At 40.1% G+C, this 26,302-nt stretch overlaps 1 pseudogene; it reads right to left on the bottom strand.

Annotated features, from left to right (window-relative positions):
- Window positions 1-14,451: 14,451 nt before the first annotated feature.
- Window positions 14,452-15,995, bottom strand: LOC138390345 (T-cell surface glycoprotein CD1b-like; annotated as a pseudogene).
- Window positions 15,996-26,302: the final 10,307 nt, after the last annotated feature.

Genomic DNA, 26,302 nt, shown 5'->3' with positions numbered 1-26,302 from the left:
GTAGTATAGTTTGAGGTCTGGCAAATTAATACCTCCCATTTTGCTTTTGTTGCTTAAAATTGCTTTTGCTATACGGGGTCTTCTTTGATTCCATACAAAGTGTATAATTATTTTCTCTATGTCTGTAAAGCATGATGTTGGTAATTTAATAGGGATTGCATTGAATCTGTAGATCACTTTGGGTAGTATAGACATTTTAACAATGTTGATTCTTCTGATCCACGAGCATGGTATATTTTTCCATCTATTTGCAAGTTCTGCTATTTCTTTTCTCAGTGTGTCATAGTTTTCCTTATAGAGGTCCTTTACCTCTTTAGTTAGATATATACCTAGATATTTTATTTTCTTTGTTGCTATTTTGAAGGATATTGAGTCTTTAATTTGGTTTTCCGATTGACTGTTATTGGCATATATAAATGCCTCTGATTTGTGTATATTAATGTTGTAGCCTGAGACTTTGCTGTATTCGTTAATCAATTCCAGAAGTCTCATGGTTGAATCCTGGGGGTTTTCCAGATATAATAGCATATCATCAGCAAAAAGTGAGAGTTTGATCTCTTCCTTCCCTATTTGGACTCCCTTGATTCTGCTCTCTTGCCTGATAGCTCTCGCAAGGACTTCCAATACTATGTTGAAAGGTAATGGAGAAAATGGGCAGCCCTGTCTGGTTCCAGTTCTAAGTGGGAGTGCTTTCAGTTTTTCCCCATTCAGTATGATGTTGGCTGTGGGTTTGTCATATATGGCTTGTATCATTTTTAGGTAGGTTCCATCAATGCCTATTTTGTTAAGTGTTTTTATCATAAAAGGGTGTTGAATTTTGTCAAATGCTTTTTCTGCATCTAATGAGAGGATCATATGGTTTTTGTTTTTGCTTCTATTTATGTGGTGAATTACATTTATAGATTTACGTAGGTTGAACCACCCCTGCATCTCGGGGATGAAGCCCACTTGGTCGTGGTGGATAACTTTTTTAATAAGTACTTGGATTCGATTTGCTAGTATTTTATTGAAAGTTTTTGCATCTATATTCATGAGGGAAATTGGTCTGTAGTTCTCTATTTTTGTTGTGTCCTTTCCAGGTTTTGGTATCCATGTTATATTGGCTTGGTAGAACGTGTTGGGGAGAATTCCATCCTTCTCAATATTGGAGAATAGTTTATGTAGGATGGGCACCAGTTCTTCTTTGTATGTATGGTAAAATTCGGGTGTGAACCCATCTGGACCAGGGCTTTTCTTTTTGGGAAGGTTTTTTATTGCTGTTTCGATTTCAGTTCTTGATATTGGTCTGTTCAGGTACTCTATTTCTTCCTAGTTGAGCCTGGGAAGACTATGTGTTTCTAAAAATTTGTCCATTTCCTCCACATTCTCCAGTTTGTGTGCATAAAGATTTTTGTAGAATTCATAGATGATATCTTGTATCTCTGTAGCGTCGGTTGTGATTTCTCCTTTCATGTTCCTAATGGAGGTTATTAGAGATTTTACTTTTGTGCTCTTCGTTAGTCTAGCCAGGGGTGTGTCTATTTTGTTTATCTTTTCAAAGAATCAACTTTTTGTTTTATTAATTTCCCTTATAGTTTCTTTGTTGTCCTTTTCATTTAGTTCTGATTTGATCTTAGTAATTTCTCGCCTTCTGCTGGGTTTGGGATCGTTCTGTTCTTCTTTCTCCAGCTCTTTGAGTCTATTCGTTAGGTTGTCTATTTGCATGTTTTCTGTCTTTTTGATATAGGCATTTATGGATATGAATTTTCCTCTCAGGACTGCTTTAGCTGCATCCCATAGATTTTGATAAGTTGTATCTCCATTGTCATTTAATTCAAAGAAATTTTTGATTTCCATCTTGATTTCTTCTTTTATAGAATAATTATTCAGGAGAAGGTTATTTAGCTTCCATGACTTTGAGTAAGAGTGAGGATTTCTGTTTGTGATCATTGTTACTTTTATTCCGCTGTTATCTGAGAAGATGCATGGTATAATTTCTATTTTTTTGAATTTTTTAAGACATGATTTATGTCCTAGGACATGGTCAATCTTAGAGACTGTCCCGTGAGCTGATGAGAAGAATGTATATTCTGTGGACTTTGGGTAGAATGTCCTATAGATGTCAGCCATGCCCATTTGTTCTAGCATTCTATTTAGGTCCATTATGTCTTTGTTTATTTTCTGTTTAGAGGATCTGTCCTGTACTGTCAGTGGGGTGTTAAAGTCTCCAGCTATTACAGTATTGTTATCTATCATTTGGTTGAGATCTAGTAGGGTTTGCTTTATGAATCTAGGTGCACCTAGGTTGGGTGCATATATATTGAGTATAGTCATGGCTTCTTGATGAATTGTGCCTTTAATCAGTATGTAGTAGCCATCTTTGTCTTTTATTATTTTTGTTGGTTTGAAAGCTAAGTTATTGGAAATTAAGATTGCCACACCAGCTTTCTTTTGGTTACCGTTTGCTTGAAATATCGATTTCCATCCTTTTATTTTCAGTCTAAATGCATTTTTGCAGGTTAGGTGAGTTTCTTGAAGACAGCAGATACTTGGATTGTGTTTTTTTATCCATTGGGCCAGTCTATGTCTCTTGAGCGGGGAGTTCAAGCCATTCACATTTATTGAGAAAACTGATAAGTGAGACAGTTTTTTGTTCAGCTTGTTGGGTAGAACTTCATTGTGATGTTTTCTCTCCTGGGCCATTGTGGTATCTGGAGTTTGATCTTTAGCTCTTGAGTAGTTTTACATTCGTGGATCTTTCTTGTGCTGATCCATGTGTAATTCTCTTTTGAGTACTTCTTGGAGGGCTGGTCTTGTCATGGTGAATTCCCTCAACCTTTGTTTATCTGAGAATGTCTTGATTTCTCCTTCGTATAGAAAACTTAGCTTAGCTGGGTAGAAGATTCTAGGCTGGGCATTATTCTGTTTCAGAAGCGTGAAAATGGGGCCCCAACCTCTTCTTGCTTGTAAGGTTTCAGCTGAGAAATCTGGCGTAATTCTGATGGGTTTTCCTTTGTAAGTTACTTGTTTCTTTCTCCTTACAGCTCGAAGAAGTGACTCTTTGGTGGATATTTTGGTCAGCCTGATGACTACGTGGCGTGGTGTTTTCCTATTTGCTATGAATTTCCCAGGGGTCCTTTGAGCTTCTTGAATCTGTATGTCTAGAGTATTGGCAAGGCCTGGAAAATTTTCCTCGATTATGTCTTCAAATAGCTTGTCCAACCCTTGCTTATTATCCTCTTCACCCTCAGGAATGCCAATAACTCTCAAGTTAGGTTTCTTCACATAATCCCACATTTCTTGAAGACTCAGATCATTTCTCTTACTTTTTCGATCTATCTCTGTGACTGACTTATTTAGTTGGAAGGAGTTATCTTCAATTTCTGAGATTCTTTCCTCTGTTTGATCTACCCTGCTCTTGAGACTTTCCACAGTGTTTTGTAGCTCTCTGAGTGAATTCTTCACTTCTAGGAGTTCAGTTTGGTTTTTCTTCAATATTTCAATTTCTTTAGTGAATTTTTCCTCCAAATCCTGTATTTTTTTTGTGTTTTCCTTGTGTTGTTTATCCATTGATTCTTGTATATTATTCAGCTTGTTTATAATCCATAATTGGAATTCTTCCTGTGACATGTTGGTGTTTTGAATCTGGTTTGTGTCAAATGGTTGGGAGCTGGTATTTCTCTTTGGGGATGAGCTTTCCATTTGATTCTTTGTGCTCTCCGTGTTTTTTCGCTGAGCCCTTCCCATCTAGATTTATCGTTGGATCTTTACTTATAGATTTAGTCTGGTTAACAGGACTCTTTGTGCTCTCTTCTTAGGCTGTGAAACAGTCTAGGTATGTTGCTTCTTTTGGCAAGAGGGGGAGACTGTTGTGTATTGTTTAGAGATTTTTCTGTTTCCGTTGGGGGACTGCTTCCGATGGGTCCAATCCTAGAGGATTGGAGTGATCCAAGACCGCTTTGGCGAGTTAGGACACTGTGTTGTGGTCTTTCAGAAGGCAGGCAGGGTCCACACTAATAGTAGACCGAAATTCTCTTTGTTTGTTTGTTTGTTTGTTTCCCTTTGGTTCTTCCTCTATAGGGGAGTTTTCTGTCTCTATCTGCAGGCAAGATACTAGCTATGGGGAGAGGACGGTGACCTCGCTTGCTCAGCGTCCCAGTTGCTGTAGCTCCCACAGGCAAAAGTCTGTCTTGGCCCAATGTCCCCAGGGATCAGGTTCCACACTCTCGCTTCTGGAGAAGTATTCAGTGTTTACACTTGGGCGGGGACCCTATATAAGGTCCGTGGACCAGGGGAGAGGGCCATCCAGGGAGCCTCTTGGTACCCTATTGCTCCGCAGTGACTTGGCTGTGGGCCCTAGAATGGCGATTGCATGCCCACAGATCGCCGGCCCTGGGGGTGACTGCTCAGGATCCAGTATGTACCAGAGCCAGGGACCTTGCCTGTTCCAAAGCTCACTGTGGTTCCCCAGTTAGAAGGCGAAAAGAGAGGAGAAAGAAAAAAAAAAGAAAAAAGAAAAAAAAAGCAAAGAAAGAAAAGAAAGAGGAAAAAATGAAAGAGAAAAGAAGAAAAAGAAAGAAAAAACAAAAAAAGAAAAAAAAGAAGAAAAGAAACGCAAAAAGCCAAACCAAAAAACACCAAAAACGCCAACAAAAATGAACAAAAACAAACTACATAGCACCTCACCACACCGCAAGGCAGAAAAATACACAAATCTGAAGTATATAATTCAGCGACTCAATGTTTTTTTGTTTGTTTGTTTGTTTTACGCCTTAGCACAGCTCCGCCCCTTCACTTCTGCTCGGCTGGGTCCGGAGCGGCCGTTAAATGTTTTTGTTTTTACGCCTTAGCGCAGCTCCGCCCCTTCACGCCCGCCTGGCTGGGTCCCGGGCGGTTTCGCAGTGGATTTCAAGATGGCGTCTGTGCACCCGCACTGCTCCGAGGGTGATGGGGATCCAACCTCCACGCTCAAAAAGGCGCGGCAGCCAGAGGCCCGGAGGGCAAAGGTGCCCGCCAAGGCTGTCTGGCTGGTGAGCCGCCGGAAAAGAAAAAGAAAAAGAAAAGAAAAGAAAAAAAAAACGAAAAAACCAAAAAAAAAAAACAAACACAAACACAAACACAAACAAACAATACCCAGAAGAAATTTACCAAGAATAAAATATACAGTTCGGCGAGCCTATTCTTCTTGTTTGTTTTTGTTTTTTTTTTTTTTTTTTTTTTTTTTTTTGCCTTAGCGCAGCTCTGCCCCTTCACCCCGAGCGCGGCCCCGGCATATCCCGCACTCCTGGCGTTGGTTCAGAGACCAGCGGAGGGCGCCGGGCAGAGAGAGCCGCTCGGCACTTTATGGCTCCCGAGCGGTTTTGCCCTCGCTTTCAAGATGGCGCCTGCAGAGCTCCGGGGCTGGAGGAGACCGGCTCCCTGGCAGGCAGAGACCGCCACTGCCCGGGGGCTGGCGAGCAAGGACACGCACCGGGGGTGACCGGCTGGAGAACCGCCAAAAAAGGCAGCACGGGCAGAAAGAGCCGCTAGGCACTTTTTGGCTCCCGAGCCGTTTCGCCCTCGCTTTCAAGATGGCGCCTGCCGAGCTCTGGGGCTGGAGGGGACCGGCTCCCCGGCAGGCAGAGACCGCCACTGCCCAGGGGCTGGCCAGCAAGGACACGCACCGGGGGTGACCGGCTGGAAAACTGCCAAAAAAGGCAGCACGGGGTACAACGCTATTTGCTGTCTGGGAATCTTTTGTGTTTTTGCGCCCTGGTGCAGATCCGTCCCTCCTCGCCAAGCGCTGTCTCAGCTGAGATCACCCAGGTTCTATGGTAATTTCGCAAAAAAGTCTCCTGTCTGCAATGCGCCACGTATCCCTCAGTGATTCCGCGCTGGCCTGGGTCAGGGCTCTATTCAATTGGGAGCGGAGGGCAAGCCGCTTTCCCAAGAGGCTGCACCCACCCCGGCTGGGGGCGGGTGTATCCGACCCGCGCTCCGCTGGCTAGTGTCTATCCCACGTTCCCAATTTTCGTTCACCTCAGACCTCACTCGCTCTGTTTGTCCCACGCTGATTCTCCGTGGATTCACACCGCTGTTCCTGTGTGGGAGCGGTCCTCTAGCGTTGTGGCAAGTCCGGATCGATGCCTTCCTCCTGGGGAGCGCAGATTCAGGCCGTCACCACCACTCCGCCATCTTTTCCTCTATCCCATTCATGTATTGATGGGCACTTGGGTTGTTTCCACATCTTTGCAATTGTGAATTGTGCTGCTATAAACAATCAAGTGCAGATATCTTTTTTATAGAATGTCTTTTGTTCTTTTGGTAGATGTGCAGTAATGGGATTGCTGGATCAAATGGTAGTTCTACTTGTATCTCTTTGAGGTATCTCCATATTGCTTTCCACAGAGGTTGTACTAGTTTGCAGTCCCACCTGCAGTGTATGAGTGTTCCTATCTCTCTGCAACCATGTCCATATTTATTTTTTGGGAATTTTTAGATAAAAACCAATCACACTGTATATAAGTGAGATCTCATTGTGGTTTTGATTTGCATTTCCCTCATGATTAGAGATGTTGAGCATTTTTTCATATGTTTGTTAGCCATTAGTCTATCTTCTTTTGAAAAGTTTCTGTTCATGTCCTTTGCCCACTTTTTGATAGGGTTGTTTGATTTTTTCTTGCTGATTTTCCTGAGTTCCTTATAGATTCTAGTTATCAGCCCTTTATCAAATGTGTAACATGAGAATATTTTCTCCCATTCTGTAGGTTGTCTGTTTGCTCTCATGGTAGTTTCCTTGGCTGTACAGAAGCTTTTTAATTTGATCAGGTCCCATTTATTTATTTTTGTTGTTGGTGTGATTGCCCTTGGGGTCTTCTTCATAAATTCTTTGCCTAGGCCGATGTCTATAAGAGTGTTTCCAACATTTTCATCTTGAATTCTTATAGTTTCATGCCTTAGGTTTAAGTCTATTTTCCACTGTGAGATTTTTGTGAGAGGTAAAAGGTACCCATCCTGTTTCAGTCTTCTACATGTGGCTATCCAGTTTTCCCAGCACCATTTATTGAACAAGGGTTCTTTTCCCCAGTGTATGTTTTGTCTGCTTTGTCAAAGATTAGATGGTTATATGAGGATGGTTTTATATCTGCGTTCTTGGTTCAGTTCCATTGGTCTATGTCTTGGTTCTTGTGTCATTATTATGCTGTTTTGGTTACTATAGCCTTGTAGTATAGCTTGAAATCTGGTACATTGATGTCTCCTGATTTGTTCTTTTTGCTTAAGGTTGTTTTGGCTATTCAGGGTCTTTTCTGGTTCCATATGAAGCGCAGGTTTTATTTTTTCTAGATCTGCAACAAATGACATTGGTATTTTAATGGCGATTGCACTGAATCTATAAATCACTTTGGGTAGTATAGACATTTTAACAATGTTGATTCTGCTGACCCATGAGCATGGTATGGTTTTCCACCTATTTACGTCCTCTGCTATTTTCTTCCTCAGTGTTTTGAAGTTCTCCCTGTAGAGGTCTTTTGCCTCCTTCGGTAAATATATTCCTAGGTACTTTATTTCCTTTGTTGCTATTGTGAAGGGTAGTGAGTCTTTGATCTGGTTCTCAGTTTAACGGTTGTTGGTGTATAGTAATGCTACTGATTTCTGTATGTTAATTTTGTAACCTGAGACTTTGCTGAATTTGTTTATCAACTCTAGTTGTCCCATGGCAGAATTTGGGGGGTTTTCTAGAGATAATATTATATCATCAGCAAAGAGAGATAGTTTGACCTCTTCTGTCCCCATTTGGATGCCCTTGATTTGCTTCTTTTGTCTGATTGCTCTGGCTAGGACTTCCAGCACTATGTTGAATAAAAGAGGTGATAGAAGGCAACCTTGTCTGTTTCCAGTTCTAAGTGGGAATGCTTTCAATTTTTCCCCATTCAGTATGATCTTGGCTGTGGGTTTGTCATATATGGCTTGTATCATTTTTAGTTAAGTCCCGTCTATGCCTATTTTGTTAAGTGTTCTTATGATAAAATGGTATTGTATTTTGTTGAATGCTTTTTCTTCCTCTATTGAGAGGTTCATATGGTCTTTGTTTTTGCATCAGTTTATGTGGTGAATTACATTTATAGATTTGCATATGTTGAACCATCCCTGCATCTCTGGGATGAAGCCCACTTGACCATGATGGATTATTTTTTTGATAAGCACCTGAATTTGGTTTGCTAGGATTTTGTTGAGAATTTTTGCATCTATATTCATAAGAGATATTGGTCTGTAGTTTTCTCTTTTTGTTGCTTCCTTTCCTGGTTTTGGTATCTGGATGATGCTGGCTTCATAAGTCTCTGTTTTTATTTCAAAGTACTATGGGAGTACAAATATTTTTGGTTCCATGATTACTTTTATAATGCTTGAGTAATGGTTGTAAATGTGCCTGTCATCCAGATAGATAATGTTCATTGCACCCTTAGATAGGTTTTCTGCCAACCCCTCCTTCTTCTGCCCCCTCCTCACTGCTTGATTTCCATTGAGTTTTACTTCTGTCTATGTGCATGTATGCTCATCAGTTATTAACTCTCTTTAAGTCGGCTTGTGGGTAAAATTGGAGATAGTATTTCAACACAACACAACAGGATCTGGTCCAGGAGTGCAGCTTTCTGATGTTCTGGCAAGCTCAAGGGTAGATTTTGTGTTTTATATAATAATGAATAAATTCTAAGTACAATTAGAATTAAATATTCCATCAGTATCAATTAAATATTGAGCTAATTTAATTCATTTTTGAGCAGTAGCAACTTTGGATCATGTATTCTAACATATACCTTATGTAAAACTATTTTATATTATCTATTAAATGCAGCAGATTTCATAATCAGTTGACCTATGGGTGGAATGGGCAATTGAACATTACTTGTGGTTTTTGGAGATCTACTCAAGGACTAGCACCTATAGGGAGCACTTAGATTCTTCTTGAGATATAATTTTGATTTTGTTCTATTGAAAAGGCACTGGTTCACCTAATTCTAATTACCTCCATCTGAATGTATGCCCAATTCTACTTCAGAGAGAATGCCAGATACTGCTTTAGACAGGAAAGTATTTAAAACAGGTATAAATCTTAATATGGGTATAAAGTGTCCTGAGAAAAGCATGGTGGGTACTTCAACTATTATTTACAGATTACCCAATGAAGTAAAATTTGTTACCAACTATATACCTATGTACCTAAATGGATAGATGGCTTGCCAAGTAGAGTTATATGGCAGAGACCAGTGTCTCCCAGAATCTTTTTTTCTCCTTATCTAGAATAAATCAGCCCCCAATTATTTTCTGGATAAATTAAAAGCTACCTGTCTCAGCCACTCTTTGAGCTGGTCATTGTCAGATGATTATAATCTAGCCAATGGAATGTATCACTTCTGCAAAGTGCCATCAGTTGCCATCTCCCACTAAATAATATCAAGTTGCCCATACCTGTTGATACTTAGATTTCTGACACACAAATTGTGGCTTCACACATAATAGACAAGTTACAAAAGGTGAATATGAACAAAAATGATTTGAAGATTCAAGGATATGAAAATTCCATCATGCATGGAAAATATAATTGACAGCATCTAAAAATGCTTGAGAAAATTCTATGGTTTTCTATGTTCCTTGATCCATTCACCTTCTTTTAAAAATTTCGGTAGTAAAAGACATCATAAAAGTTTATCTCTAAATGGTTTATAAAATATCATACAAGTAGTATTGCTTTTCCATCTTAACACAACATTGGATAGTATTGCAAATACAAATATACAATTAAAGCCATTGTTGAACATATGATGAGGAAGTTAAGCTGATACCATCATGTCACTAGTAATTCAGTTTGTGGTAGTCTGCACTACTTCTTTAGAAATTTTGAAGATATCAATAAAATGATGGATTCTACAAAACAGGCCAAAGTGTATGTATTTTCTAAAGTGTTTACTTCTAAATTGATGTGCCTAGCACTGGTTTGGGATGATACTTAAGTAAAATAAATACGATAAGCAGAATGATATTAGAATTCCAATTCAATGTATATAATTTCTTATAAGCTTCAAAGGATTAAGAAATTCTTTAAATACAAATGAAGGGATAATATCCATAAGAAGACATCATTAATGTCTCACAAACTATAGTTTTTTTATTTTAACTCCAAATCCTACAACATATAGTTAGTTTTTGTTTGCATGTTGGTGCAGGATGGAAAAACTTAACCATGCACATGGTTCTCAATAAAACATAGTGGGGAAAATTATGATCCCCTTCTAACCTTCAGAAATTTTTGTCAAAATACTCAAAACTCTCTTACTGTTGGTTATAAATATATAGAGAAGTGAAAAAATAGTAAAACTAATGTTTACTTACCATACTGTAATTTAAAACATTAGAAACAACCAGAATTAAGATTTTCTCTTTGTAAAAACTTACCGAGAGTGTTTTAAAGAGTACTTGCCTTCTTCTCACCATATAACTTAAAGATATGGAGTATCGTTTGCCGCCTTAGTGAATTTTCATTCCCCTTTCTAGGTTTGGACCAGCTTCCAATATTTTATACTCTCAGATTTTGTTCTTGGGGAGTATCTCTTAGAGTTCTTCTAATGGGAAGTTTTCTGTTGGTATCACTTCAATGGGACACCTGCATTCTTTTAACAACAGCCACTTTCCTGTTTAGGTTGGTAAATTTGCCTTCATTCCATTCCTCTGGCTTTATATTGAGAAGTCTCTGAAACAGCGGCATTATCAACATTCCCACAGTCACCTATTTCTTCTGGAACTTCTTTTATATTTAATTCAAATCTGACTTCTAGCATTGTCACTTTTCTACACTTTCATTTTTGTCACCCAATTTCCACTTTCTATTATCCATCCATGTGAGAGGTTACATACATTTATTACTGGCATACAAAGAGAGAACACAACTGCAAGCTATGCTGTCTTTGCACAGAAAAAATTAGCAGCCACTGACAACCTTTGGAATATGTGATGTAATTGTTCACTGATTATGGTGTGCATTTGTATTTTCATGGTGATTCACAGACTGAAAAGCTAGTAGAAGTTTGTACTTCATGCAATTACTAGCAGTTAAGATACTGTGGCAACTGAAATTTGTGCCACGTTGTGGGGGGATTTCTGATATTTAACTGAACCATGATAATTGAGATTTGTGAATATTGATACTGTGTGAAGAAAAGACTCTCTAATTCAGAAAAAGATGAATACGTTGACTGTAGACTCCCAGAAATCAGTTTTGTGTTTGCTTCAGCTGAGTGACACAGTGCCATTACCAGCTTGGTACTTCTTTTTATTGCTAGTTTTTTGGATTGGGCATTTTAAAACAAGTAGAATATTTTTTAACACTACATTCACATGAGGGCAATCCTGTGACTAAAATGTTTTATAAGAACAATTAAAAAATTCTACCTGGAGCCTAAGGTGACCCCAAGATTCCTTGTTATCTTTTGGTTCAATTGGATTGGTTTTTTCCTAGACCAATTTTATCAAAGGTGTGGTGGAAGTTTTCCTTTTCAACTTATGGCTTTATTAGGTGGTCTCAAGACTACCTTATTACCCATGTGGATACTGTAGTCAAACTCTTTGGGAACTCTCAGTGACAATGTCCTGGGAAGCTCAAATGTCAGCTTCTGTTTCCCTCTCTAAGTTTGAATTTTTTCTTCTTGAAGATTTCCTTATCTTGTGAGTTCAATGTGTGCATGTATAAATAATTTTTAAAATAATATTTTAAAAATACTAATTTTGAGACTATTACCCAGTATATCCATATATTTTATAGTTTTATTTTGTTCCTGTTCTTCTATCTTGTAATAAACATGTCTTTCCTGTAGTTCATATATTTACACACAAAAATCTAAGGATCAAGTAATAATGCAATACTTTAGGTCTCAAATGAGGACAAGGAAACAGAGAAGAGAAAGAAAAGCCTATGGAAAGAGAAATGAACAGGAGCACAGGCCAAGTCAGAGGATGTTAATGTTGAAATTGAATTAGAGAATATCAAGTTCTTCCAATCCTGTCAATTTACATTGGGGGATTAATGCTTCTTGGAAGTAGTCCATCCAGGAATTTATCCTAGCTCTCAGGCTGAAATACTTTTGTTGTTTTAGATGGGAAAGGGAGGAGGACATAGGTTAGAAAGAGGAACTGTTACTGGAGGCCAGAAAGGGGGAGAGTCACCTGAATCAGAACTTAAGGGTAAATGAAAGTCCTGTAAGTGGCATGTGGTTCTGGGATGCCGCGGACTTTCTCTAACAGCAAAATGGAAGGGGTGAGGTTTCTGCTGGTGGGAAAGGGGATGACAGAGCAGAGTGTAAAACTGTGTGGCGTGGGGATACGTTGTCTGAGTTCTGGGGAGAACTATCTCTATGGGGGGGTGGTGGCCAGATAAAAGCCCTGGCAAAGGTGGACACAAGGATGCCTGTGTCCTGTGTCTTGACAGGGTAAGGAGAGGGAACTTGGGAAAGTCTGGTCATAGAGGAAGAACACGGAGCTCCCCCAGGATAGCTGAGACCTCCTGCTCAGGTTCTAATCATAGTGTGTCACACTCATCTCAGATAATTTTTTAAGGATTTTGTGTGTCCAGATAGTCTAACTAGACTCTTTCTTTTCTCTCCATTGAATTTTATATAAATTTCAGATTGTAGTATTGATATTTAGAAGTATTCAGTAGTACAAAGAGTTCCTTTTTTTATTTTTGAGATGGGATCTTGCTATTTTGCCCAGGCTTGTCTTAAATTGGCCTCACTGTACCTCCTGCCTTGGCCACCCAAAGTGCTGGGATTATAGGTGTAAGCCACCACATTTGGCCAGAGTTTCACTTCTTGCAGTCCCTTCTTTCTCTCTTTTTGGTGTTTGATATGCACAAATCTTTGCACATAAAATTGGCACACTTAAGAGTTTGGATTATTTTTTTCATGCAAGAAGTTGAAGTATTTTAAGCATGACATTGACATACTCAGGTTCTCATTTCTTGTAGCAACTCTAAGGTAGAGAGATGCATAGAAATGGATTGTAACATACAGGTAGGGATTGTGACCATGATCTATGTCACACATGATGAAAGAAGGACTATGTGTCATTGAAGTCAGAGAGGAAAAGCCAGATTATGGAAATTAAAGACAGAAATGACATGGTGACTGTGGTACCAAAAGAGAGGGAAGTTTGCAAAGAATGTAGATTTCTAGGTTTCTGTTTAGATGAATAGTCTTCTGCCCATTATTTAAAAATCCCCTTAGGTATTGTTTGCTTTTTTTTCTGTTGCTGCTCTCAGAATCCTGTGTTTTGACCTTTGAGAGTTAAAAAGGATGTCTTGGGATAGTTCTATTTGGAATGAATCCGATTGATGTCCTTTGACCCTCTTTTACTTGAATATTCATGTCTTTCTCCAGTATAGAGAATTTTCTGTTATCTTTCCATAAATTTTCTACCCCTTTGTCTTCTCTGTCCCCTCTGGAATGCCAATGACCAAAATATTTACTTTTTTGATAGTATTCCATAGATCCTGTAAGCCTTCTTTATACCTTTTTATTCTTTTTCTCCTTTGGCTCTGTATTTTCAAATAGTGTACCTTTGATCTCACTGATTCTTTCTTCTATTTGATCAAGTCTACTATTTATGTTGTCTATTGCATTTTTTACTTCATTCATTGTATTTTTCATTTCTAGAATTTTTGTGTGATTTTGAAAATTATTTCAATCTTTTTTGAAATTCTCTCATAACTTTCTGAATTGTTTCTCTGCGTTTTATTGAAGTTCACTGAGCTTATTTAACACAGCTGTTTGGAAATCTTTGTCTGAGAAAGCATATATCTCCATCACTGTAGAGTCCATTATTTGTGTCTTTTTTTGTCTTTTGGTGAGGTCATAATTCCCTGATTATTTTTAATGCTTGTGGAGTATATTAATGTCTCTGTATTGAAGAGTTAGGTATTTATTCCAGACTTCATAGTCTGGCCTATTTTTCTTCATTTGGCCTGTCTCAAATTTAAGCAGACTGAATGTTGTTAGAGTCCATGACTGCTGCAGCCACTTCAGCACTAGGGGGAACCCTAAGCTCAGGTTTGCTGTGAGTCTCATGAAGGCTGTAAGGTTGTCAAGGGGCTTTAGGCTGGATGGGCCTGGGGAAGACCTAAGGAGGATACCCAGGCTGTGTGAGAAAGCTGACAGGGACCTAAGACTGGAATCCTGTTCCATTGACACAGACTTGTTCATATTTCATATTGCCTGGAAGCCATGGCCCAAACAAGGGATGCCAAATTTGTTATTGAAAGCTCTGCCACTTGTCCAGAAGGCTGAATCAAGATGAGGACAAGTGGTCTGAGGAAGGAGGAAAGAGATGTTTTTATTACTTTGCCAGCAAAAAAGGAGGATGGAGACTCCTGTCTGAAAGGCCATTGTCCTCACTTCCTACTCATGAGCTTAGAGGAGGTGGTGGGAAGTGAAATACAGAGCAAGACTAACCTTGCCTTTGCAGATCTGCCTTCCCTTCATCGAGGATGCCCAAGAGATATCAGGGGCAGGTCTTGAAGAGGAGCTTCTTCACAGTATCAATGACATATTGATATTTCATGATGCTTCTGCAGAATTGATGTGTCCTCCTGCCATCCCCTGGGGAGGGCACAGAGGCATCATTCTTGAAGCTCAGGAAATCCAATCCTCTAAAGCTCCCCTCAAGAAGCTTACTATGGAAGCTCCAGCATGTAGCTCACAGCCTGCTATGCCCTGGATCTCAAAGGGGTCTCAGTCAAAGGAAAACATAGAAGAAGCTATTAAACACAAATAAGAAAGAAAGGCATGAGAAAAGGACCTAGGATTTTAGATTTGAGGGGTTTAAGTTCTTGGATGTGAAATGATGAACCAAACCCCAATTACAGTACGTAGAGATTTTCAGAAAGAAGAGCATTGGGAAAGCTGTGCATGTCATGAATGGGGGATATGGTAAAAGTGGGGTAGCAGGGAGGCAGATCGTGACGCATTCCAGAGAGCAGCATTTCAGCATGAGCCAGAGGACCACAGCAAGAGGGTACACAGAGAGGAGATGACTGAAGAGACAGATCAGAGGAGGAAGCCACACTCTAGGTCACTCAGGCACAGGGCAAAAGTAAGAGCCCTTGAAGAGCAAAGTCCACATAAGATAAAGCAGGAGTTGGTTATCAACAGGAAGCCATAATCTCTCAGAGAAGAGTCAGAAGCAGCCAGAATCTAGAATATAGTGTGGAGGTGTGGAGTCAGTGAGAGACTTCTCTTGAAGGGTGTGTGCATGCACTTGGGTAAAGCAGAAAGGAAGGGAGAAAGATCAGTGGGATTGGCAGCTTGCAAAAAGAGAGAGAAGAATGTCCTTGGGAATCTTTGCAGTTCAGGGGACTGGACTCACATTCCAGCTGGAATTCACTGGCATACCCCTGTATTTCTTGAGTAAATAGAAAAAAGTAGACTTGGAATAGCTCCTCCAGCTCAGCAAACTCCTCCTCACTGATGTTGCCCTTGGACCAGGGCTTCAGGAGTATTGCGGTGCCCGAGTCACTGTCCCAGCCATGAATCTGCAAATCATCCAACCAGCCTGAACCTTGATTGTGTGCCCAGGTGCTGTTGGCAAAGGATGAGATCTGGATAACATGGAAAGAGTTTGGTCCTTGGAAGGCTGTGAAGAGTAGAAGAACAAGACTGTGAAGAGAAAGGGAGAAGCAGGAGGGAGTGAGAGAGAATGGAAATGGGAAAGATCCAGAGAACAAGAACCTATAGTCTGAAGAACACATAAAGCCTGACACATTTGACTGCCCCCAGTGTCTCAGGCTCCAGCCCCAACACCCAGAAAGGGAAAAGAGGGCTGGAGACAGCAGGACTCAGACCCTTCATGTCCAAGTGCACCTGGGTAAGTGCAGCATGCTTTTATCCAAGATCCATGCACCAGTGCTGGGAGCTGCCAGAGTGAATCTTACCATCCTCAGTGTCACCAACTGGGAAGAGAACTGCTAACAATTGAAATGGTAGAAGCATCATTTCACTGGGAGATGGAACTTCTGACTAGCAGAGCTGGTGTTTGATCTTTGATTTTAGGAAACTTCTTTTCTCAGTAAGTGTAGTGACTTTCTGTCTTCCAACTGACAAATGTCTTCCTCATCCAAATTGGATTTCAGGTAAAAAATGTGCTGCCCATTGCCCTGAGCCTTATACCCCGCCTCTCATTCCCCCTCCAGCCCTGACTTCTAGACTTTCTCTTACCTCCCTGACCTCCAGCTGCTATCTGAGTCCTCCACTTCTTTCAGACCACCTTGGAAAATCCCCCACATGATTCTGAAAGGTCTTTTCACCTTCCTTGGCCCTTATTCCCACATCTGTAAAGAGGTTGATATTGAACAATCACTTACCTTCCAGTCTGCTTTAACTTAGAAGGAGCATTTTGGTTTCTCCACCAAAGTCAGTCTTCCTCCCTCCATGCTGCCCTGTCCTCTCTGGCCCTCTGTCATTGCTCCTTCCTAATGTCCTCAATGTCTCTTCTTTCTTATCTCACCCTCCTTTCCCGATGTCTTTTACTCTACATTCTAATCTGGCTCTGTGTGTGTGTGTGTGTGCTTGTGTGTGTGTGTGTGTGTGTGTGTTGATATTCACTTACATGAAGGAAAGCATTTAAAATGCCATGTGTACCTTAGAACTACAGACCTAAATCCCAGAATCATGTATCATAAATGCTGCCCTTTATAAGCCACACAAAATTATCTTATACTATGGCAATTATTGAGGGGCAAATGGCATTTGCTATTGGTATATGATTTTCTCTTTAGTAGCTCTTGACCTTTGGAGTTTTGATTAACAAATATTTATGAAACAGGCAGAGATTTAGGAGCTGTTCTGTGTGTACCTCCAGTCTTAGTCAAACATAAATTTTGGATAAGTTTCTATAAGCATTAGAGACTTATTCTCTTTTTGCAGTATCTCACAAGCTCTGTCTACAGTTATACCTTCCTATCACCACATAAGGCATTAATAAGAGAGCAAAGAGGCTGTCATTTTTTATAGCAAAAATTCAGAGATGTTTGTTATACGATGTTATCTCCTATCTTCTCTTTATATGTCACAAATTTTGACAATATGTTTAGAATCCACAGACTGAAAAATTTGGACTTTAACCAATACGTTGCTTTAAGGATGATTTTTAAATTTTCTGCAATTAGGAAAAAATTACAGACTATGCATGATCATGCATAGATCTACATACCATACAGAAATGTGGTGGCAAATAATATCAAATGTATGGGTGTATCACTAACTGATTCTATTATGTAGATAAGAAAATTAAAAATGAGTAATGTGGCACTCTCTGTTCCTGGAAAGAAATGGTTCACAATATTAATAAGAGTAACCTTCATCCAAAATTATTGCCTAATTGGAAAGTCCAGAATAGCTCTCCAAATTTCTAAGTATTTATCTCTTAACAATATTCCCAGACTCCAAGACATGATAGAAGCTAATCCACTCTTTGGGTACCAGCCATAGACAACAGCAGAGACATAATATTAGCTGTCACTGACTTGAACATTATTTTTTTTCTTCATAAGCCTTTTATTTTGGTAGAACACCAAATACAGAATTCAGGGAAATCTGGTAGTCAACTGGGTCATTTTCCATTAAAATGAGTGAATTCTTGTAAGACTTCCAAAGTGGGATTGACGTAAACTAAGTCTTCAATGTTCCTTATCTTTAAAAATAATCCAAAGGAGTTACCAGGGCACAAAAGACTATCACAACACTGGCCCTATACTCACCAAATTTTTAAACAAGTTAAGCCTAAAATATGACAACAGTAATTCAGTGGAATTTCTTTCACCAGATGAGAATACTTAGTGTTACCAAAGGCAATGTTAGAAACTGAGTTGTGTCTGAGGGCAGGAAGATGGATAGACACATCTTGGTTTCAGTTTTAACAGGATGTCAGTAAGTCTGTGCCAAATATGTGCAGAATGTCAACCTAAATGACAAATGGAAAGAGGCTCTGTAGAAGAAAAATATATTTATTTGTGAATAGAGCATTGCAGTGGAATACAGGTGATGTAGTAAACTATACATACATATTCAGGGAGGTAAAGGAAGACACATTTTTAAAGAAAAAAATGATTACAAAATTGTTTTGAAATAATTATTCATGGTTACAAAGATTAATAGCAAGATGTCTTTGCAGAAGTACTTTTTGTGTAAGGTTGTGATGGTCTTTTATCAGGGGTTTGCCACACCCCTGATATAACCGGGTCTGCAGGCAGTGTGCTCTGCAAAAGATGGGAGAGACAAAGGCATGGACACATGAGATATCACTTAACCCCAGTGAGAATGGCCTTTATCAAAAAAACCCAAAACAACACATGTTGGCGTGGGTGTGGAGAGACAGGAACACTCATACACTGCTGGTGGGACTGCAAACTAGTGCAACCCCTGTGGAAAGCATTATGGAGATATCTTAAACAGATTCAAGTAGACCTGCCATTTGACCCAGCAATCCCATTACTGGGCATATACCCAAAGGAAAAAAGGTCATTCTTTAACAAAGACACATGTACCTGAATGTTTATAGCAGCACAATTCACAATAGCAAAGATGTGGAAGCAACCCAAATGCCCATCAATACATGATTGGATTAGTAAGCTGTGGTATATGTATACCATGGAATATTACTCAGCTATAAGGAATGATGAAGATACGACATCTCTATGGTTCTCCTGGAGAGAATTGGAACCCATTATATTAAGTGAAGTATCCCAAGAATGGAAAAACAAGCATCACATGTACTCACCAGAAAATTGGTTCCCCTGATCATCACCTAAATACACATCTGGGAACAACACCAATTGGATGTCAGACTGAGGTGGGGGGCGGGGGAGGGGATGGGGGTATGCCTACACAATGAGTCCATTGTGCACCGTTTGGGGAGTGGTAACACTTGAAGGTGCTGACTCGGGAAGGGGGGGTGGGGAAGGGAGGGATATATACCTACATGATGGGTGCAATGCGCACGACCTGGGGAACAGACACGTCTGGAGCTCTGGCTTGGGGGGAAAGGTGGAACAGGAGCAACGTATGTAACCTGAAATTCTGTATCCCCCATAACAAGATGAAGTAAAAAAAAAAAAAAAAGTCATGTAATATGGAATTTATTAAAATTATTTTATTTAGGGGGGCATATACTGTAGAATACTACAATCATAAATTCTGAATTCTGATCAACCATGCAAAAAAGAAAACACTTAATGTTTGTCTTATTAAGAATGAAGTATAATTTTTATTTCTCTCCTCATTGTAAATAAATATTCATTTTATACCAAAAAAAAAAAAAGTAAGGTGAAAGAGTGTAGGGAGATCAGAGGACCACCAGCATTCCTGTGAACCAGGTGGTACTGTCTGAAATCTAGCACCCATTTTTTATTCTCTTTCCCTTGTTATAGATTACAACAATTTCATGTGAAAAGCTCGTGGGTTACAATGTGTAGAAGTTTCAAGTCTCCCCTAATAGTCACAAGATGTCTTAGCTAATTACTCTTTTATCTATAGAAGCAGGAACACATAGCTCGTTACTAAGCACAACTACACCTTAAGGTATGTACAGGTAGTATCTCTGAACTCAGCAGCTGTGGACCATTCAATTGAAAAACAAAGAGATTAGTACTTGTTATTGGGAGGTTAGCTCCCCATTAACTGAGGCGTTCTACTGAGAAAGGGGAGGGAAGGAACTCAACCTGGTGCTTTTTAAGAGTTGGAGCCTGGTGTCCCTTCTCCCAGGCTGACATTTTGCAGTCTTCCTTTACAGCCATGGGTGGCTTTCATGTCAAGCTGCTTCATGGCTTTTTAGGCATGAGGCCCCTCAGGCTTTAAGGTGGGAGTCTGCTTTGCTGTATCTCCAGATTGCTGGAATGTCCCCCAACTAGGCAGTTAACTTCTTCCCTTATCTCCGGCTCCTGCTCAGGCAGCGTTCCTCCACATCCTCTCCTCCCATGGCCTCAGAAATGGGGTCCCTAAGCCCTGGTGATCTTATCCCCATGAGCCTTTCTCAACATCTTGAGTTTTGCAGAGTCTTTTTGATCATTTTTGTTATTAGGCATACAAGCATGAGAAGAACCCTCTCTGCATGACCTTCCTCAGGTGTATTTGTGAACTTTTTTTTTTTTTTTTTTTTTAGCATTGTGACTCATTTTCATGCTGACAACTTTCACAAGAATATGACTGCAAGTTTCAACTCAGTAAGGAAAATCTCCAAACAAAATGAGGATGTTGGAACTATTCAAATATATTTGAGAGAAAAATGCACCTTATACAATGTGGCTTCTCTCTGGAACAGCAGCAGTTGAAACAGTTTGAAAGATTTAGAAATTAACCAGGTTTTCAAGTTACATTCATGCCCACAGTCTATGCAGCCTCTCATATTCACTTCCCCTTTCTGTTTCTGTTTCAAAAGTGTAGAAATGGGTGTTGGGTCTCAGAAAACAGTACCCAAAAATAAAGACCCCAGAAGCAGCCTCAGAAGCAAATGTTTTTCTCTGACTTTTCTATCCTCCTGTCTTTCAGTTCCATTCTTTCCCCCAAGGCCAGCCATAGAAACTGGAATCTCTCTTCCCCAAGTTGGGTCATAAAAACCAGAACCCCTTTTCTTGAAAGACAACTATAAGACCTAAAATTATTCTATGTGAAAACTGGCTGTAAAGAAATGATTTAACTACCTTTTTTTGGATCTAGGTCATAAGAACCCCTATGCCAGAGAGGTCCTGCCCTGCACCCAGAAGGAAAGGATGCATACTCACAGAGGCCAAGAAGAATACAGACATACAGGTCTTGCTGGGTTTCCCCACTCAGTCTGTTGGCATTAGATCATAGCCTTTTTGTCCAGTCATATTTCTACACAGCTGTCCACACTTTGTTGAACCTAAGCATAAAAATGGATAATTTCTACTCTATTTTTGGGTCTTCATTCTGAAGTCTCCCATGTATACACATTAAATAAATTTGTATCCATTTTCTCCAAATAATCTGGATCTTGTCAGTGATTTTTCAGTGAGCTTTCAGAGGGCCACCGGTACCCTTAACCCTTACATGGTGATGGCAGTGTCTATGACATCTCCATACTATGCTGTGACTAGGTTTCTTTGTCCTATGGTGTGATAGCTAGCTCCACTGTGCCTTAGTACCATTGTGGCTTGGCATATGAACCCTGCCTTCTAGAGGAAGATTCTCTCTGGTGCCAATATTTGCTCCAAATCAAAAATCAACATTTGCTCATTTCTTTTTTTTTTAATTTAAATATGTTGTATTTATTGTTTAACCCAATAAATCCAAAATGTTATTTCAACATATAATCAATATTAAACAATTAATGAGATCACTCATTCTGTTTTTTTCCTACTAAATCTTAAAAACCCACAATACATATAATCATGCAACATTTGCTCATTTCTAAATGGAAGTGTTTATTGATGCTTCTAAGCCACGTCCTCCTATGGGCCTAGAGACCATGTATACTTCCCATAAGCTCCTCAAGACATAGGCTTTTTCAGATATTGATTGCATAATCCTATTTATTTGTGGAATCTTAAAAAAGAGTTAAATATGCAGAGATAGAGAATAAAACAGTGATTACTGGGAGTGGGAATGGGGTGGTGGTGGAGGAAATGGTGAGATGTAGGTTAAAGGATACAAAGTAGCAGATAAAGTAGTCTCCTCTTATCTATAGTGGATATCTTCTAAGACCCCCAGTGGATGCCTAAAACCTGGAATAATACTGAATCTAATTGCTGCCAATGGGAACATGTTTCTGTTCCTGTCATTTGCCCACAAATTTAATGCCTTTTTAAATTTTAGCTGAGTGCTTATCATGTACTCTGGTCATTATGTTTGCAGTTTGTGGTGGAACAGCAAAACTAGCAAACATTTTATTTTCCTTCTTCACAATATCATGGATAGAAGTTTTGTTCTTACTGTAGATCTTAGCAACCTCAGTGTACAATTTTTTTTTCTTTCCTTAAGTTGAGAACTTTCACCTTTTCACTTAAAGGAAGCACTTTATGGCTTCTCTTTGGCACATCTGAATCACCAGCATCATGACTCTTATGCTTTTGGGCCATTACTAAGTAAAATAGGAGTTACTTGAACACAAGTACCATGAGACCATTACAGTTGATCTGACCACAGAGCTAGCTACTAAGTGACTAATGGGTGGGTAGTGTATACAATGTGGATAAGCTGGACCAAGGTGTGATTCACATCTTAGTCAGGATTAAGTGAACTGACTTATAAGATTTCACCATGAATATGGAGAAGGAAAGGAAATGGGGATAGTAAGGGATAAATAAAGAAATCAAATAGTTTACAAAAGAAGCCTGCTCAGATCTAATGATATCCATCAGCTCGAAATGGAAGAGAATGGTTAGCTACACAATATGCACTTAATATTCCAAAGACAGAAGACAATACTACAAAACAAAAATTGGAAAATTATGCTGTATAGAAGAAAAAGACAGAATTGGGATTAATGGGTTGTACCATTGGTGCCTTCTCAGGGAAAAATCACAAAAATGCACAATACAGTATAAAATATTTATATAAGTAGAGAATCAACATATCTGTGACATCAAAACTCTGGTTGAAAATGTTGGGTTTTTTTGTAGTTATCAAAAACTGCACATTGAGATAAAGTTTATATTGTACCACTATGTGGCAGTAGAGATTAAAATGAATTTTCAACCTCCTTGTTATTACTTATAAGTTGATGTTTTAAGGCTCCCAAATCTTTCAGCAGCTCAGAGCCCATGCTTACATTCAGAATAACTTGTCAGCTCTAAAAATAATTAAAAATTACTTACCAGAAAACCCTGGCAAGATGGCTGACTAGAGACATTGGTCACCAGATCATCTCAGACAGAAGAGAAACTTTCAGGTGAGAAAGCCTAGCCCAGGTGGAATACTGAGGGAAGAGTGCCAGAACCTACCAGAGATCCCGTTGCAGAGCAGAACAAGAAGGAGCAAAGCTTTGGCAGAGATCAAACCCCAGGAAAATTTGGAGTCCTACCGAAAGTGTAGGTGCTGGTGTTTATTTGTCTTTCCCTTGCACCTGTGGCAGACAGCCAGGTCCTGAATTGTTGGAGAGCCCCTCTACCCTCGTGAGTCCAAGTGCTGCTACCAGCAGTGAACTGAGAACTTCTTAAGAACAGAGTGCTGGGCTGCCAGCCTGCACAGGGTTGCTTCCCCCCACCACAGACCCAAGGTGAGACAGCAGGCACCATACTGAAGGTGCACCAATTGTAGGCCTCTGTCCTGCCCAGGGAGCCTCAGCCCTTCTGTCTTCTTCTCACTGGACCCCACAGAAATATTCCGCAGTACCCACATGGTTCCAGGGGGACACAAGAGAGCTCTGGGATTCTCCTGCTCCTAGGGGATAGGAAAGTGCTGTGAGCCACAATGCTTTCTGGGACAAAAGAAAACAGAGCATGTGCTCTCCTCCACCTGAGAGCCCCTTGCTCATGATCCAAAGTTGTCTGTCCCCTCCCAGTGGAAATGTAGGTGCAGAACAGAGTCCATAGGGCAGCAGAGTGTTCCTACCCCAGGCTAGTCCCAAGCCGGAAGTACTGTGCCCACTGCACCTGGGTTTTGCATAGAGGGTGCAGCTTATTTCCTTCCCTTCACAGAGAGGCAGTGTTTTTTTGCAGGTGTTCTGACCAGGGAATCTCAGCTCTTGGGTTTCCACATCACTAGCTCCACAGCTAAAATTTGCAGCACACACTTGAACTGCAGTAGCCTCAGAAGGCTGGTGGGTCCCAGGGGAACTGTGCAATTCCCAGAGCTTGGACAATCAGGGCAGGCCACTTCCAGGGGAGAGGCGAGTACAGTAAGCCAGAGGGCCCTTTAGGGACAAAGGAGACCAGAGAGCTAGCTCTCCTCCATTCAGAGTCTTCTCTTCCTCCTCCCCCCCACGCCAACTCATTGCTGCCAGCACAGCCACAGCTGTTCCTGTGTGGGACAGGAGCCCAAACTAGGGCACTGGGAGTGGCTATACCCCCAACGACATGCCTACCACACCCAGAGTTCTATGGAGAGTAGGGCTTATGCCTTTTCCTTTCAAAAGCCATGGCTTCCTGTAGTGGAGTACAGGCAAGCCAAAAGCTGCCCGTTTCAGGACTTTTGGGCAGAATCAGTTTGGGCAGAAACCTGTACATCAGGCCCTTTCTGAGGCCTGTGGCTACATTATGTCCTGGACGAAAAAGACAGTGTCTATCTGAACTGAAAGTTGTCTGAACTGAAATTCAGGAGTCTCAGGACAGTAGTGTGATGGGGAGAGAGAGAGCTGTGTCTGCCTACCTGGCCTGAGAGCTGGTTCACTCCTCCTCTCCCTCCCCCAATTCCTGACAGATAATGTGGGGAAATTCAACACAAGCTCCTTGACTACCCTCACCAGGATGGTACTTACACCTATCATTGGGGTGTATGATGGAGCTTGGCAGCCCAGCTTTGCCCAGCTTTGCCTGTTCCCCACCCCTCCCCACTACGGCTGAGCAGGGAACTAGGACAGCAGTATTCCACAGGCTACATGACCACTAGACCAACTGAGTCCAAGCACACATCCACTACTGCTGCAGCCAGCTCTTACACAAGTGCCACCTACTGGCCTGGTGGTTGAACTGCAGCCTAGTACTTTTTCTACCATAGCTGGCATCTGAGAATGGCATTGCTCACTGCACAAAGACTGTCAATAACCAAGGAATATAGACAGAGCCTTGGCTCCTGGAAAGTATCCCAAGTGAAAGCTAAACAAACAAGCATGACACACAACTCAGACACACTCTTCAGTGGGGGTAAAAAAGAATAAATAAAAAAAATAATAAAAAGCTTTAAAAGTTTTATTCAAATGAAAGTGTAGTCAAAAATAAGAAGGAACAGCTTTCTCAGTGGAGAAGTAACCAGGGTCCAAATAATAAAGGACATGAATGAAAAATTTACTAAATAGATAGATATATTTAAAATAATCAAACAGAACTTCTGGAAATAAAAGACATATTGATACATTTATAAAATTCAGTTGAAAGCTCAAACAGCAGAATATACCAAGCTGAAGAAAAGATTTCAGGACTTGAAGGGAAGTTTTTTGAATTAACCCTGTCAGACAGAATCACAGAAAAAAGAATTAAAAGAAAGGAACACAATCTTTGAGAAGCATCTGATTATGTAAAAAACCCAAGCCAAAAAATAATAGGTATTTTTGAGGGAGAAGAAGAAAAAGCAAGAGGTATGGACAACCTATTGAAGGGAATAATTGAGGAGACCTTCCCTGGTCTTGCTAGAGATTGAGACATCCAGACACAAGAAGCTCAAAGAACACCTGGGTGATATTACTCAGCTATAAGGAATGATGAAGATACGACATCTCTATGGTTCTCCTGGAGAGAGTTGGAACCCATTATATTAAGTGAAGTATCCCAAGAATGGAAAAACAAGCATCACATGTACTCACCAGAAAATTGGTTTCCCTGATCATCACCTAAATACAAATCTGGAAACGACACCAATTGGACATCAGACTGAGGTGGGGGGTGGGGGAGGGGATGGGGGTATGCCTACACAATGAGTGCATTGCGCACCGTTTGGGGAGTGGTAACACTTGAAGGTGCTGACTCGGGAAAGGGGGGCTGGGGAAAAAAATATGAAACTATTGTTTTTAACTTGCACTGTTCACTTAATAATTTATCATGAATATTTCCCATATTATTTCATATCATTGTACAAGAAATAATGTATACATTATGAGGACATACTGTATCTAACAAGATATACTGTTAGACTCTTTGATTCTGTAAAATTAAATTGGAAAAAATAAAAAAGAAAAAAAAAGAAAAAAAAAAAAAAAGGACATCAGGAAGGCATATATTCATTGTGCCAATGTGAAGGAAAGCCAATGTCAAGGAAGAAATTCCAATGGCAAAGAGACAAAAATGTCAAATAACTTATGAAGGAAAACCTATCAGACTAACAGGAGATTTCCCAGCACAAACTTTGTAAGGCACAAGGGATTGAGGTCCTATCTTTAGTCTTCTTAAACCAAAAAATTTGAGCCAAGAATTTTGTGTCCTGGAAAACTAAGTTTCATAAATGAAGGAGAAATAAAGCCTTTCCTAGATAAGCAAACACTGAGGGAATTTGTTACCAGTAGACTTTCACTTTAAGAAATACTTGAAGCAGTCCTAAATATCAAAATAAAAGGTTCATATTCAACAGTATAAAAACACTCAAAAGTATAAAACTCACAGGGCTTATAAAACAGCAACACAATGGAGAATACAAAG

Source organism: Eulemur rufifrons, chromosome 8, assembly GCF_041146395.1.
Source record: "Eulemur rufifrons isolate Redbay chromosome 8, OSU_ERuf_1, whole genome shotgun sequence".
Classification (NCBI taxonomy): Eukaryota; Metazoa; Chordata; class Mammalia; order Primates; family Lemuridae; genus Eulemur; species Eulemur rufifrons.
The sequence above is the reverse complement of the archived record's forward strand: the minus strand, read 5'-3'. Positions and strand labels throughout refer to the sequence as shown.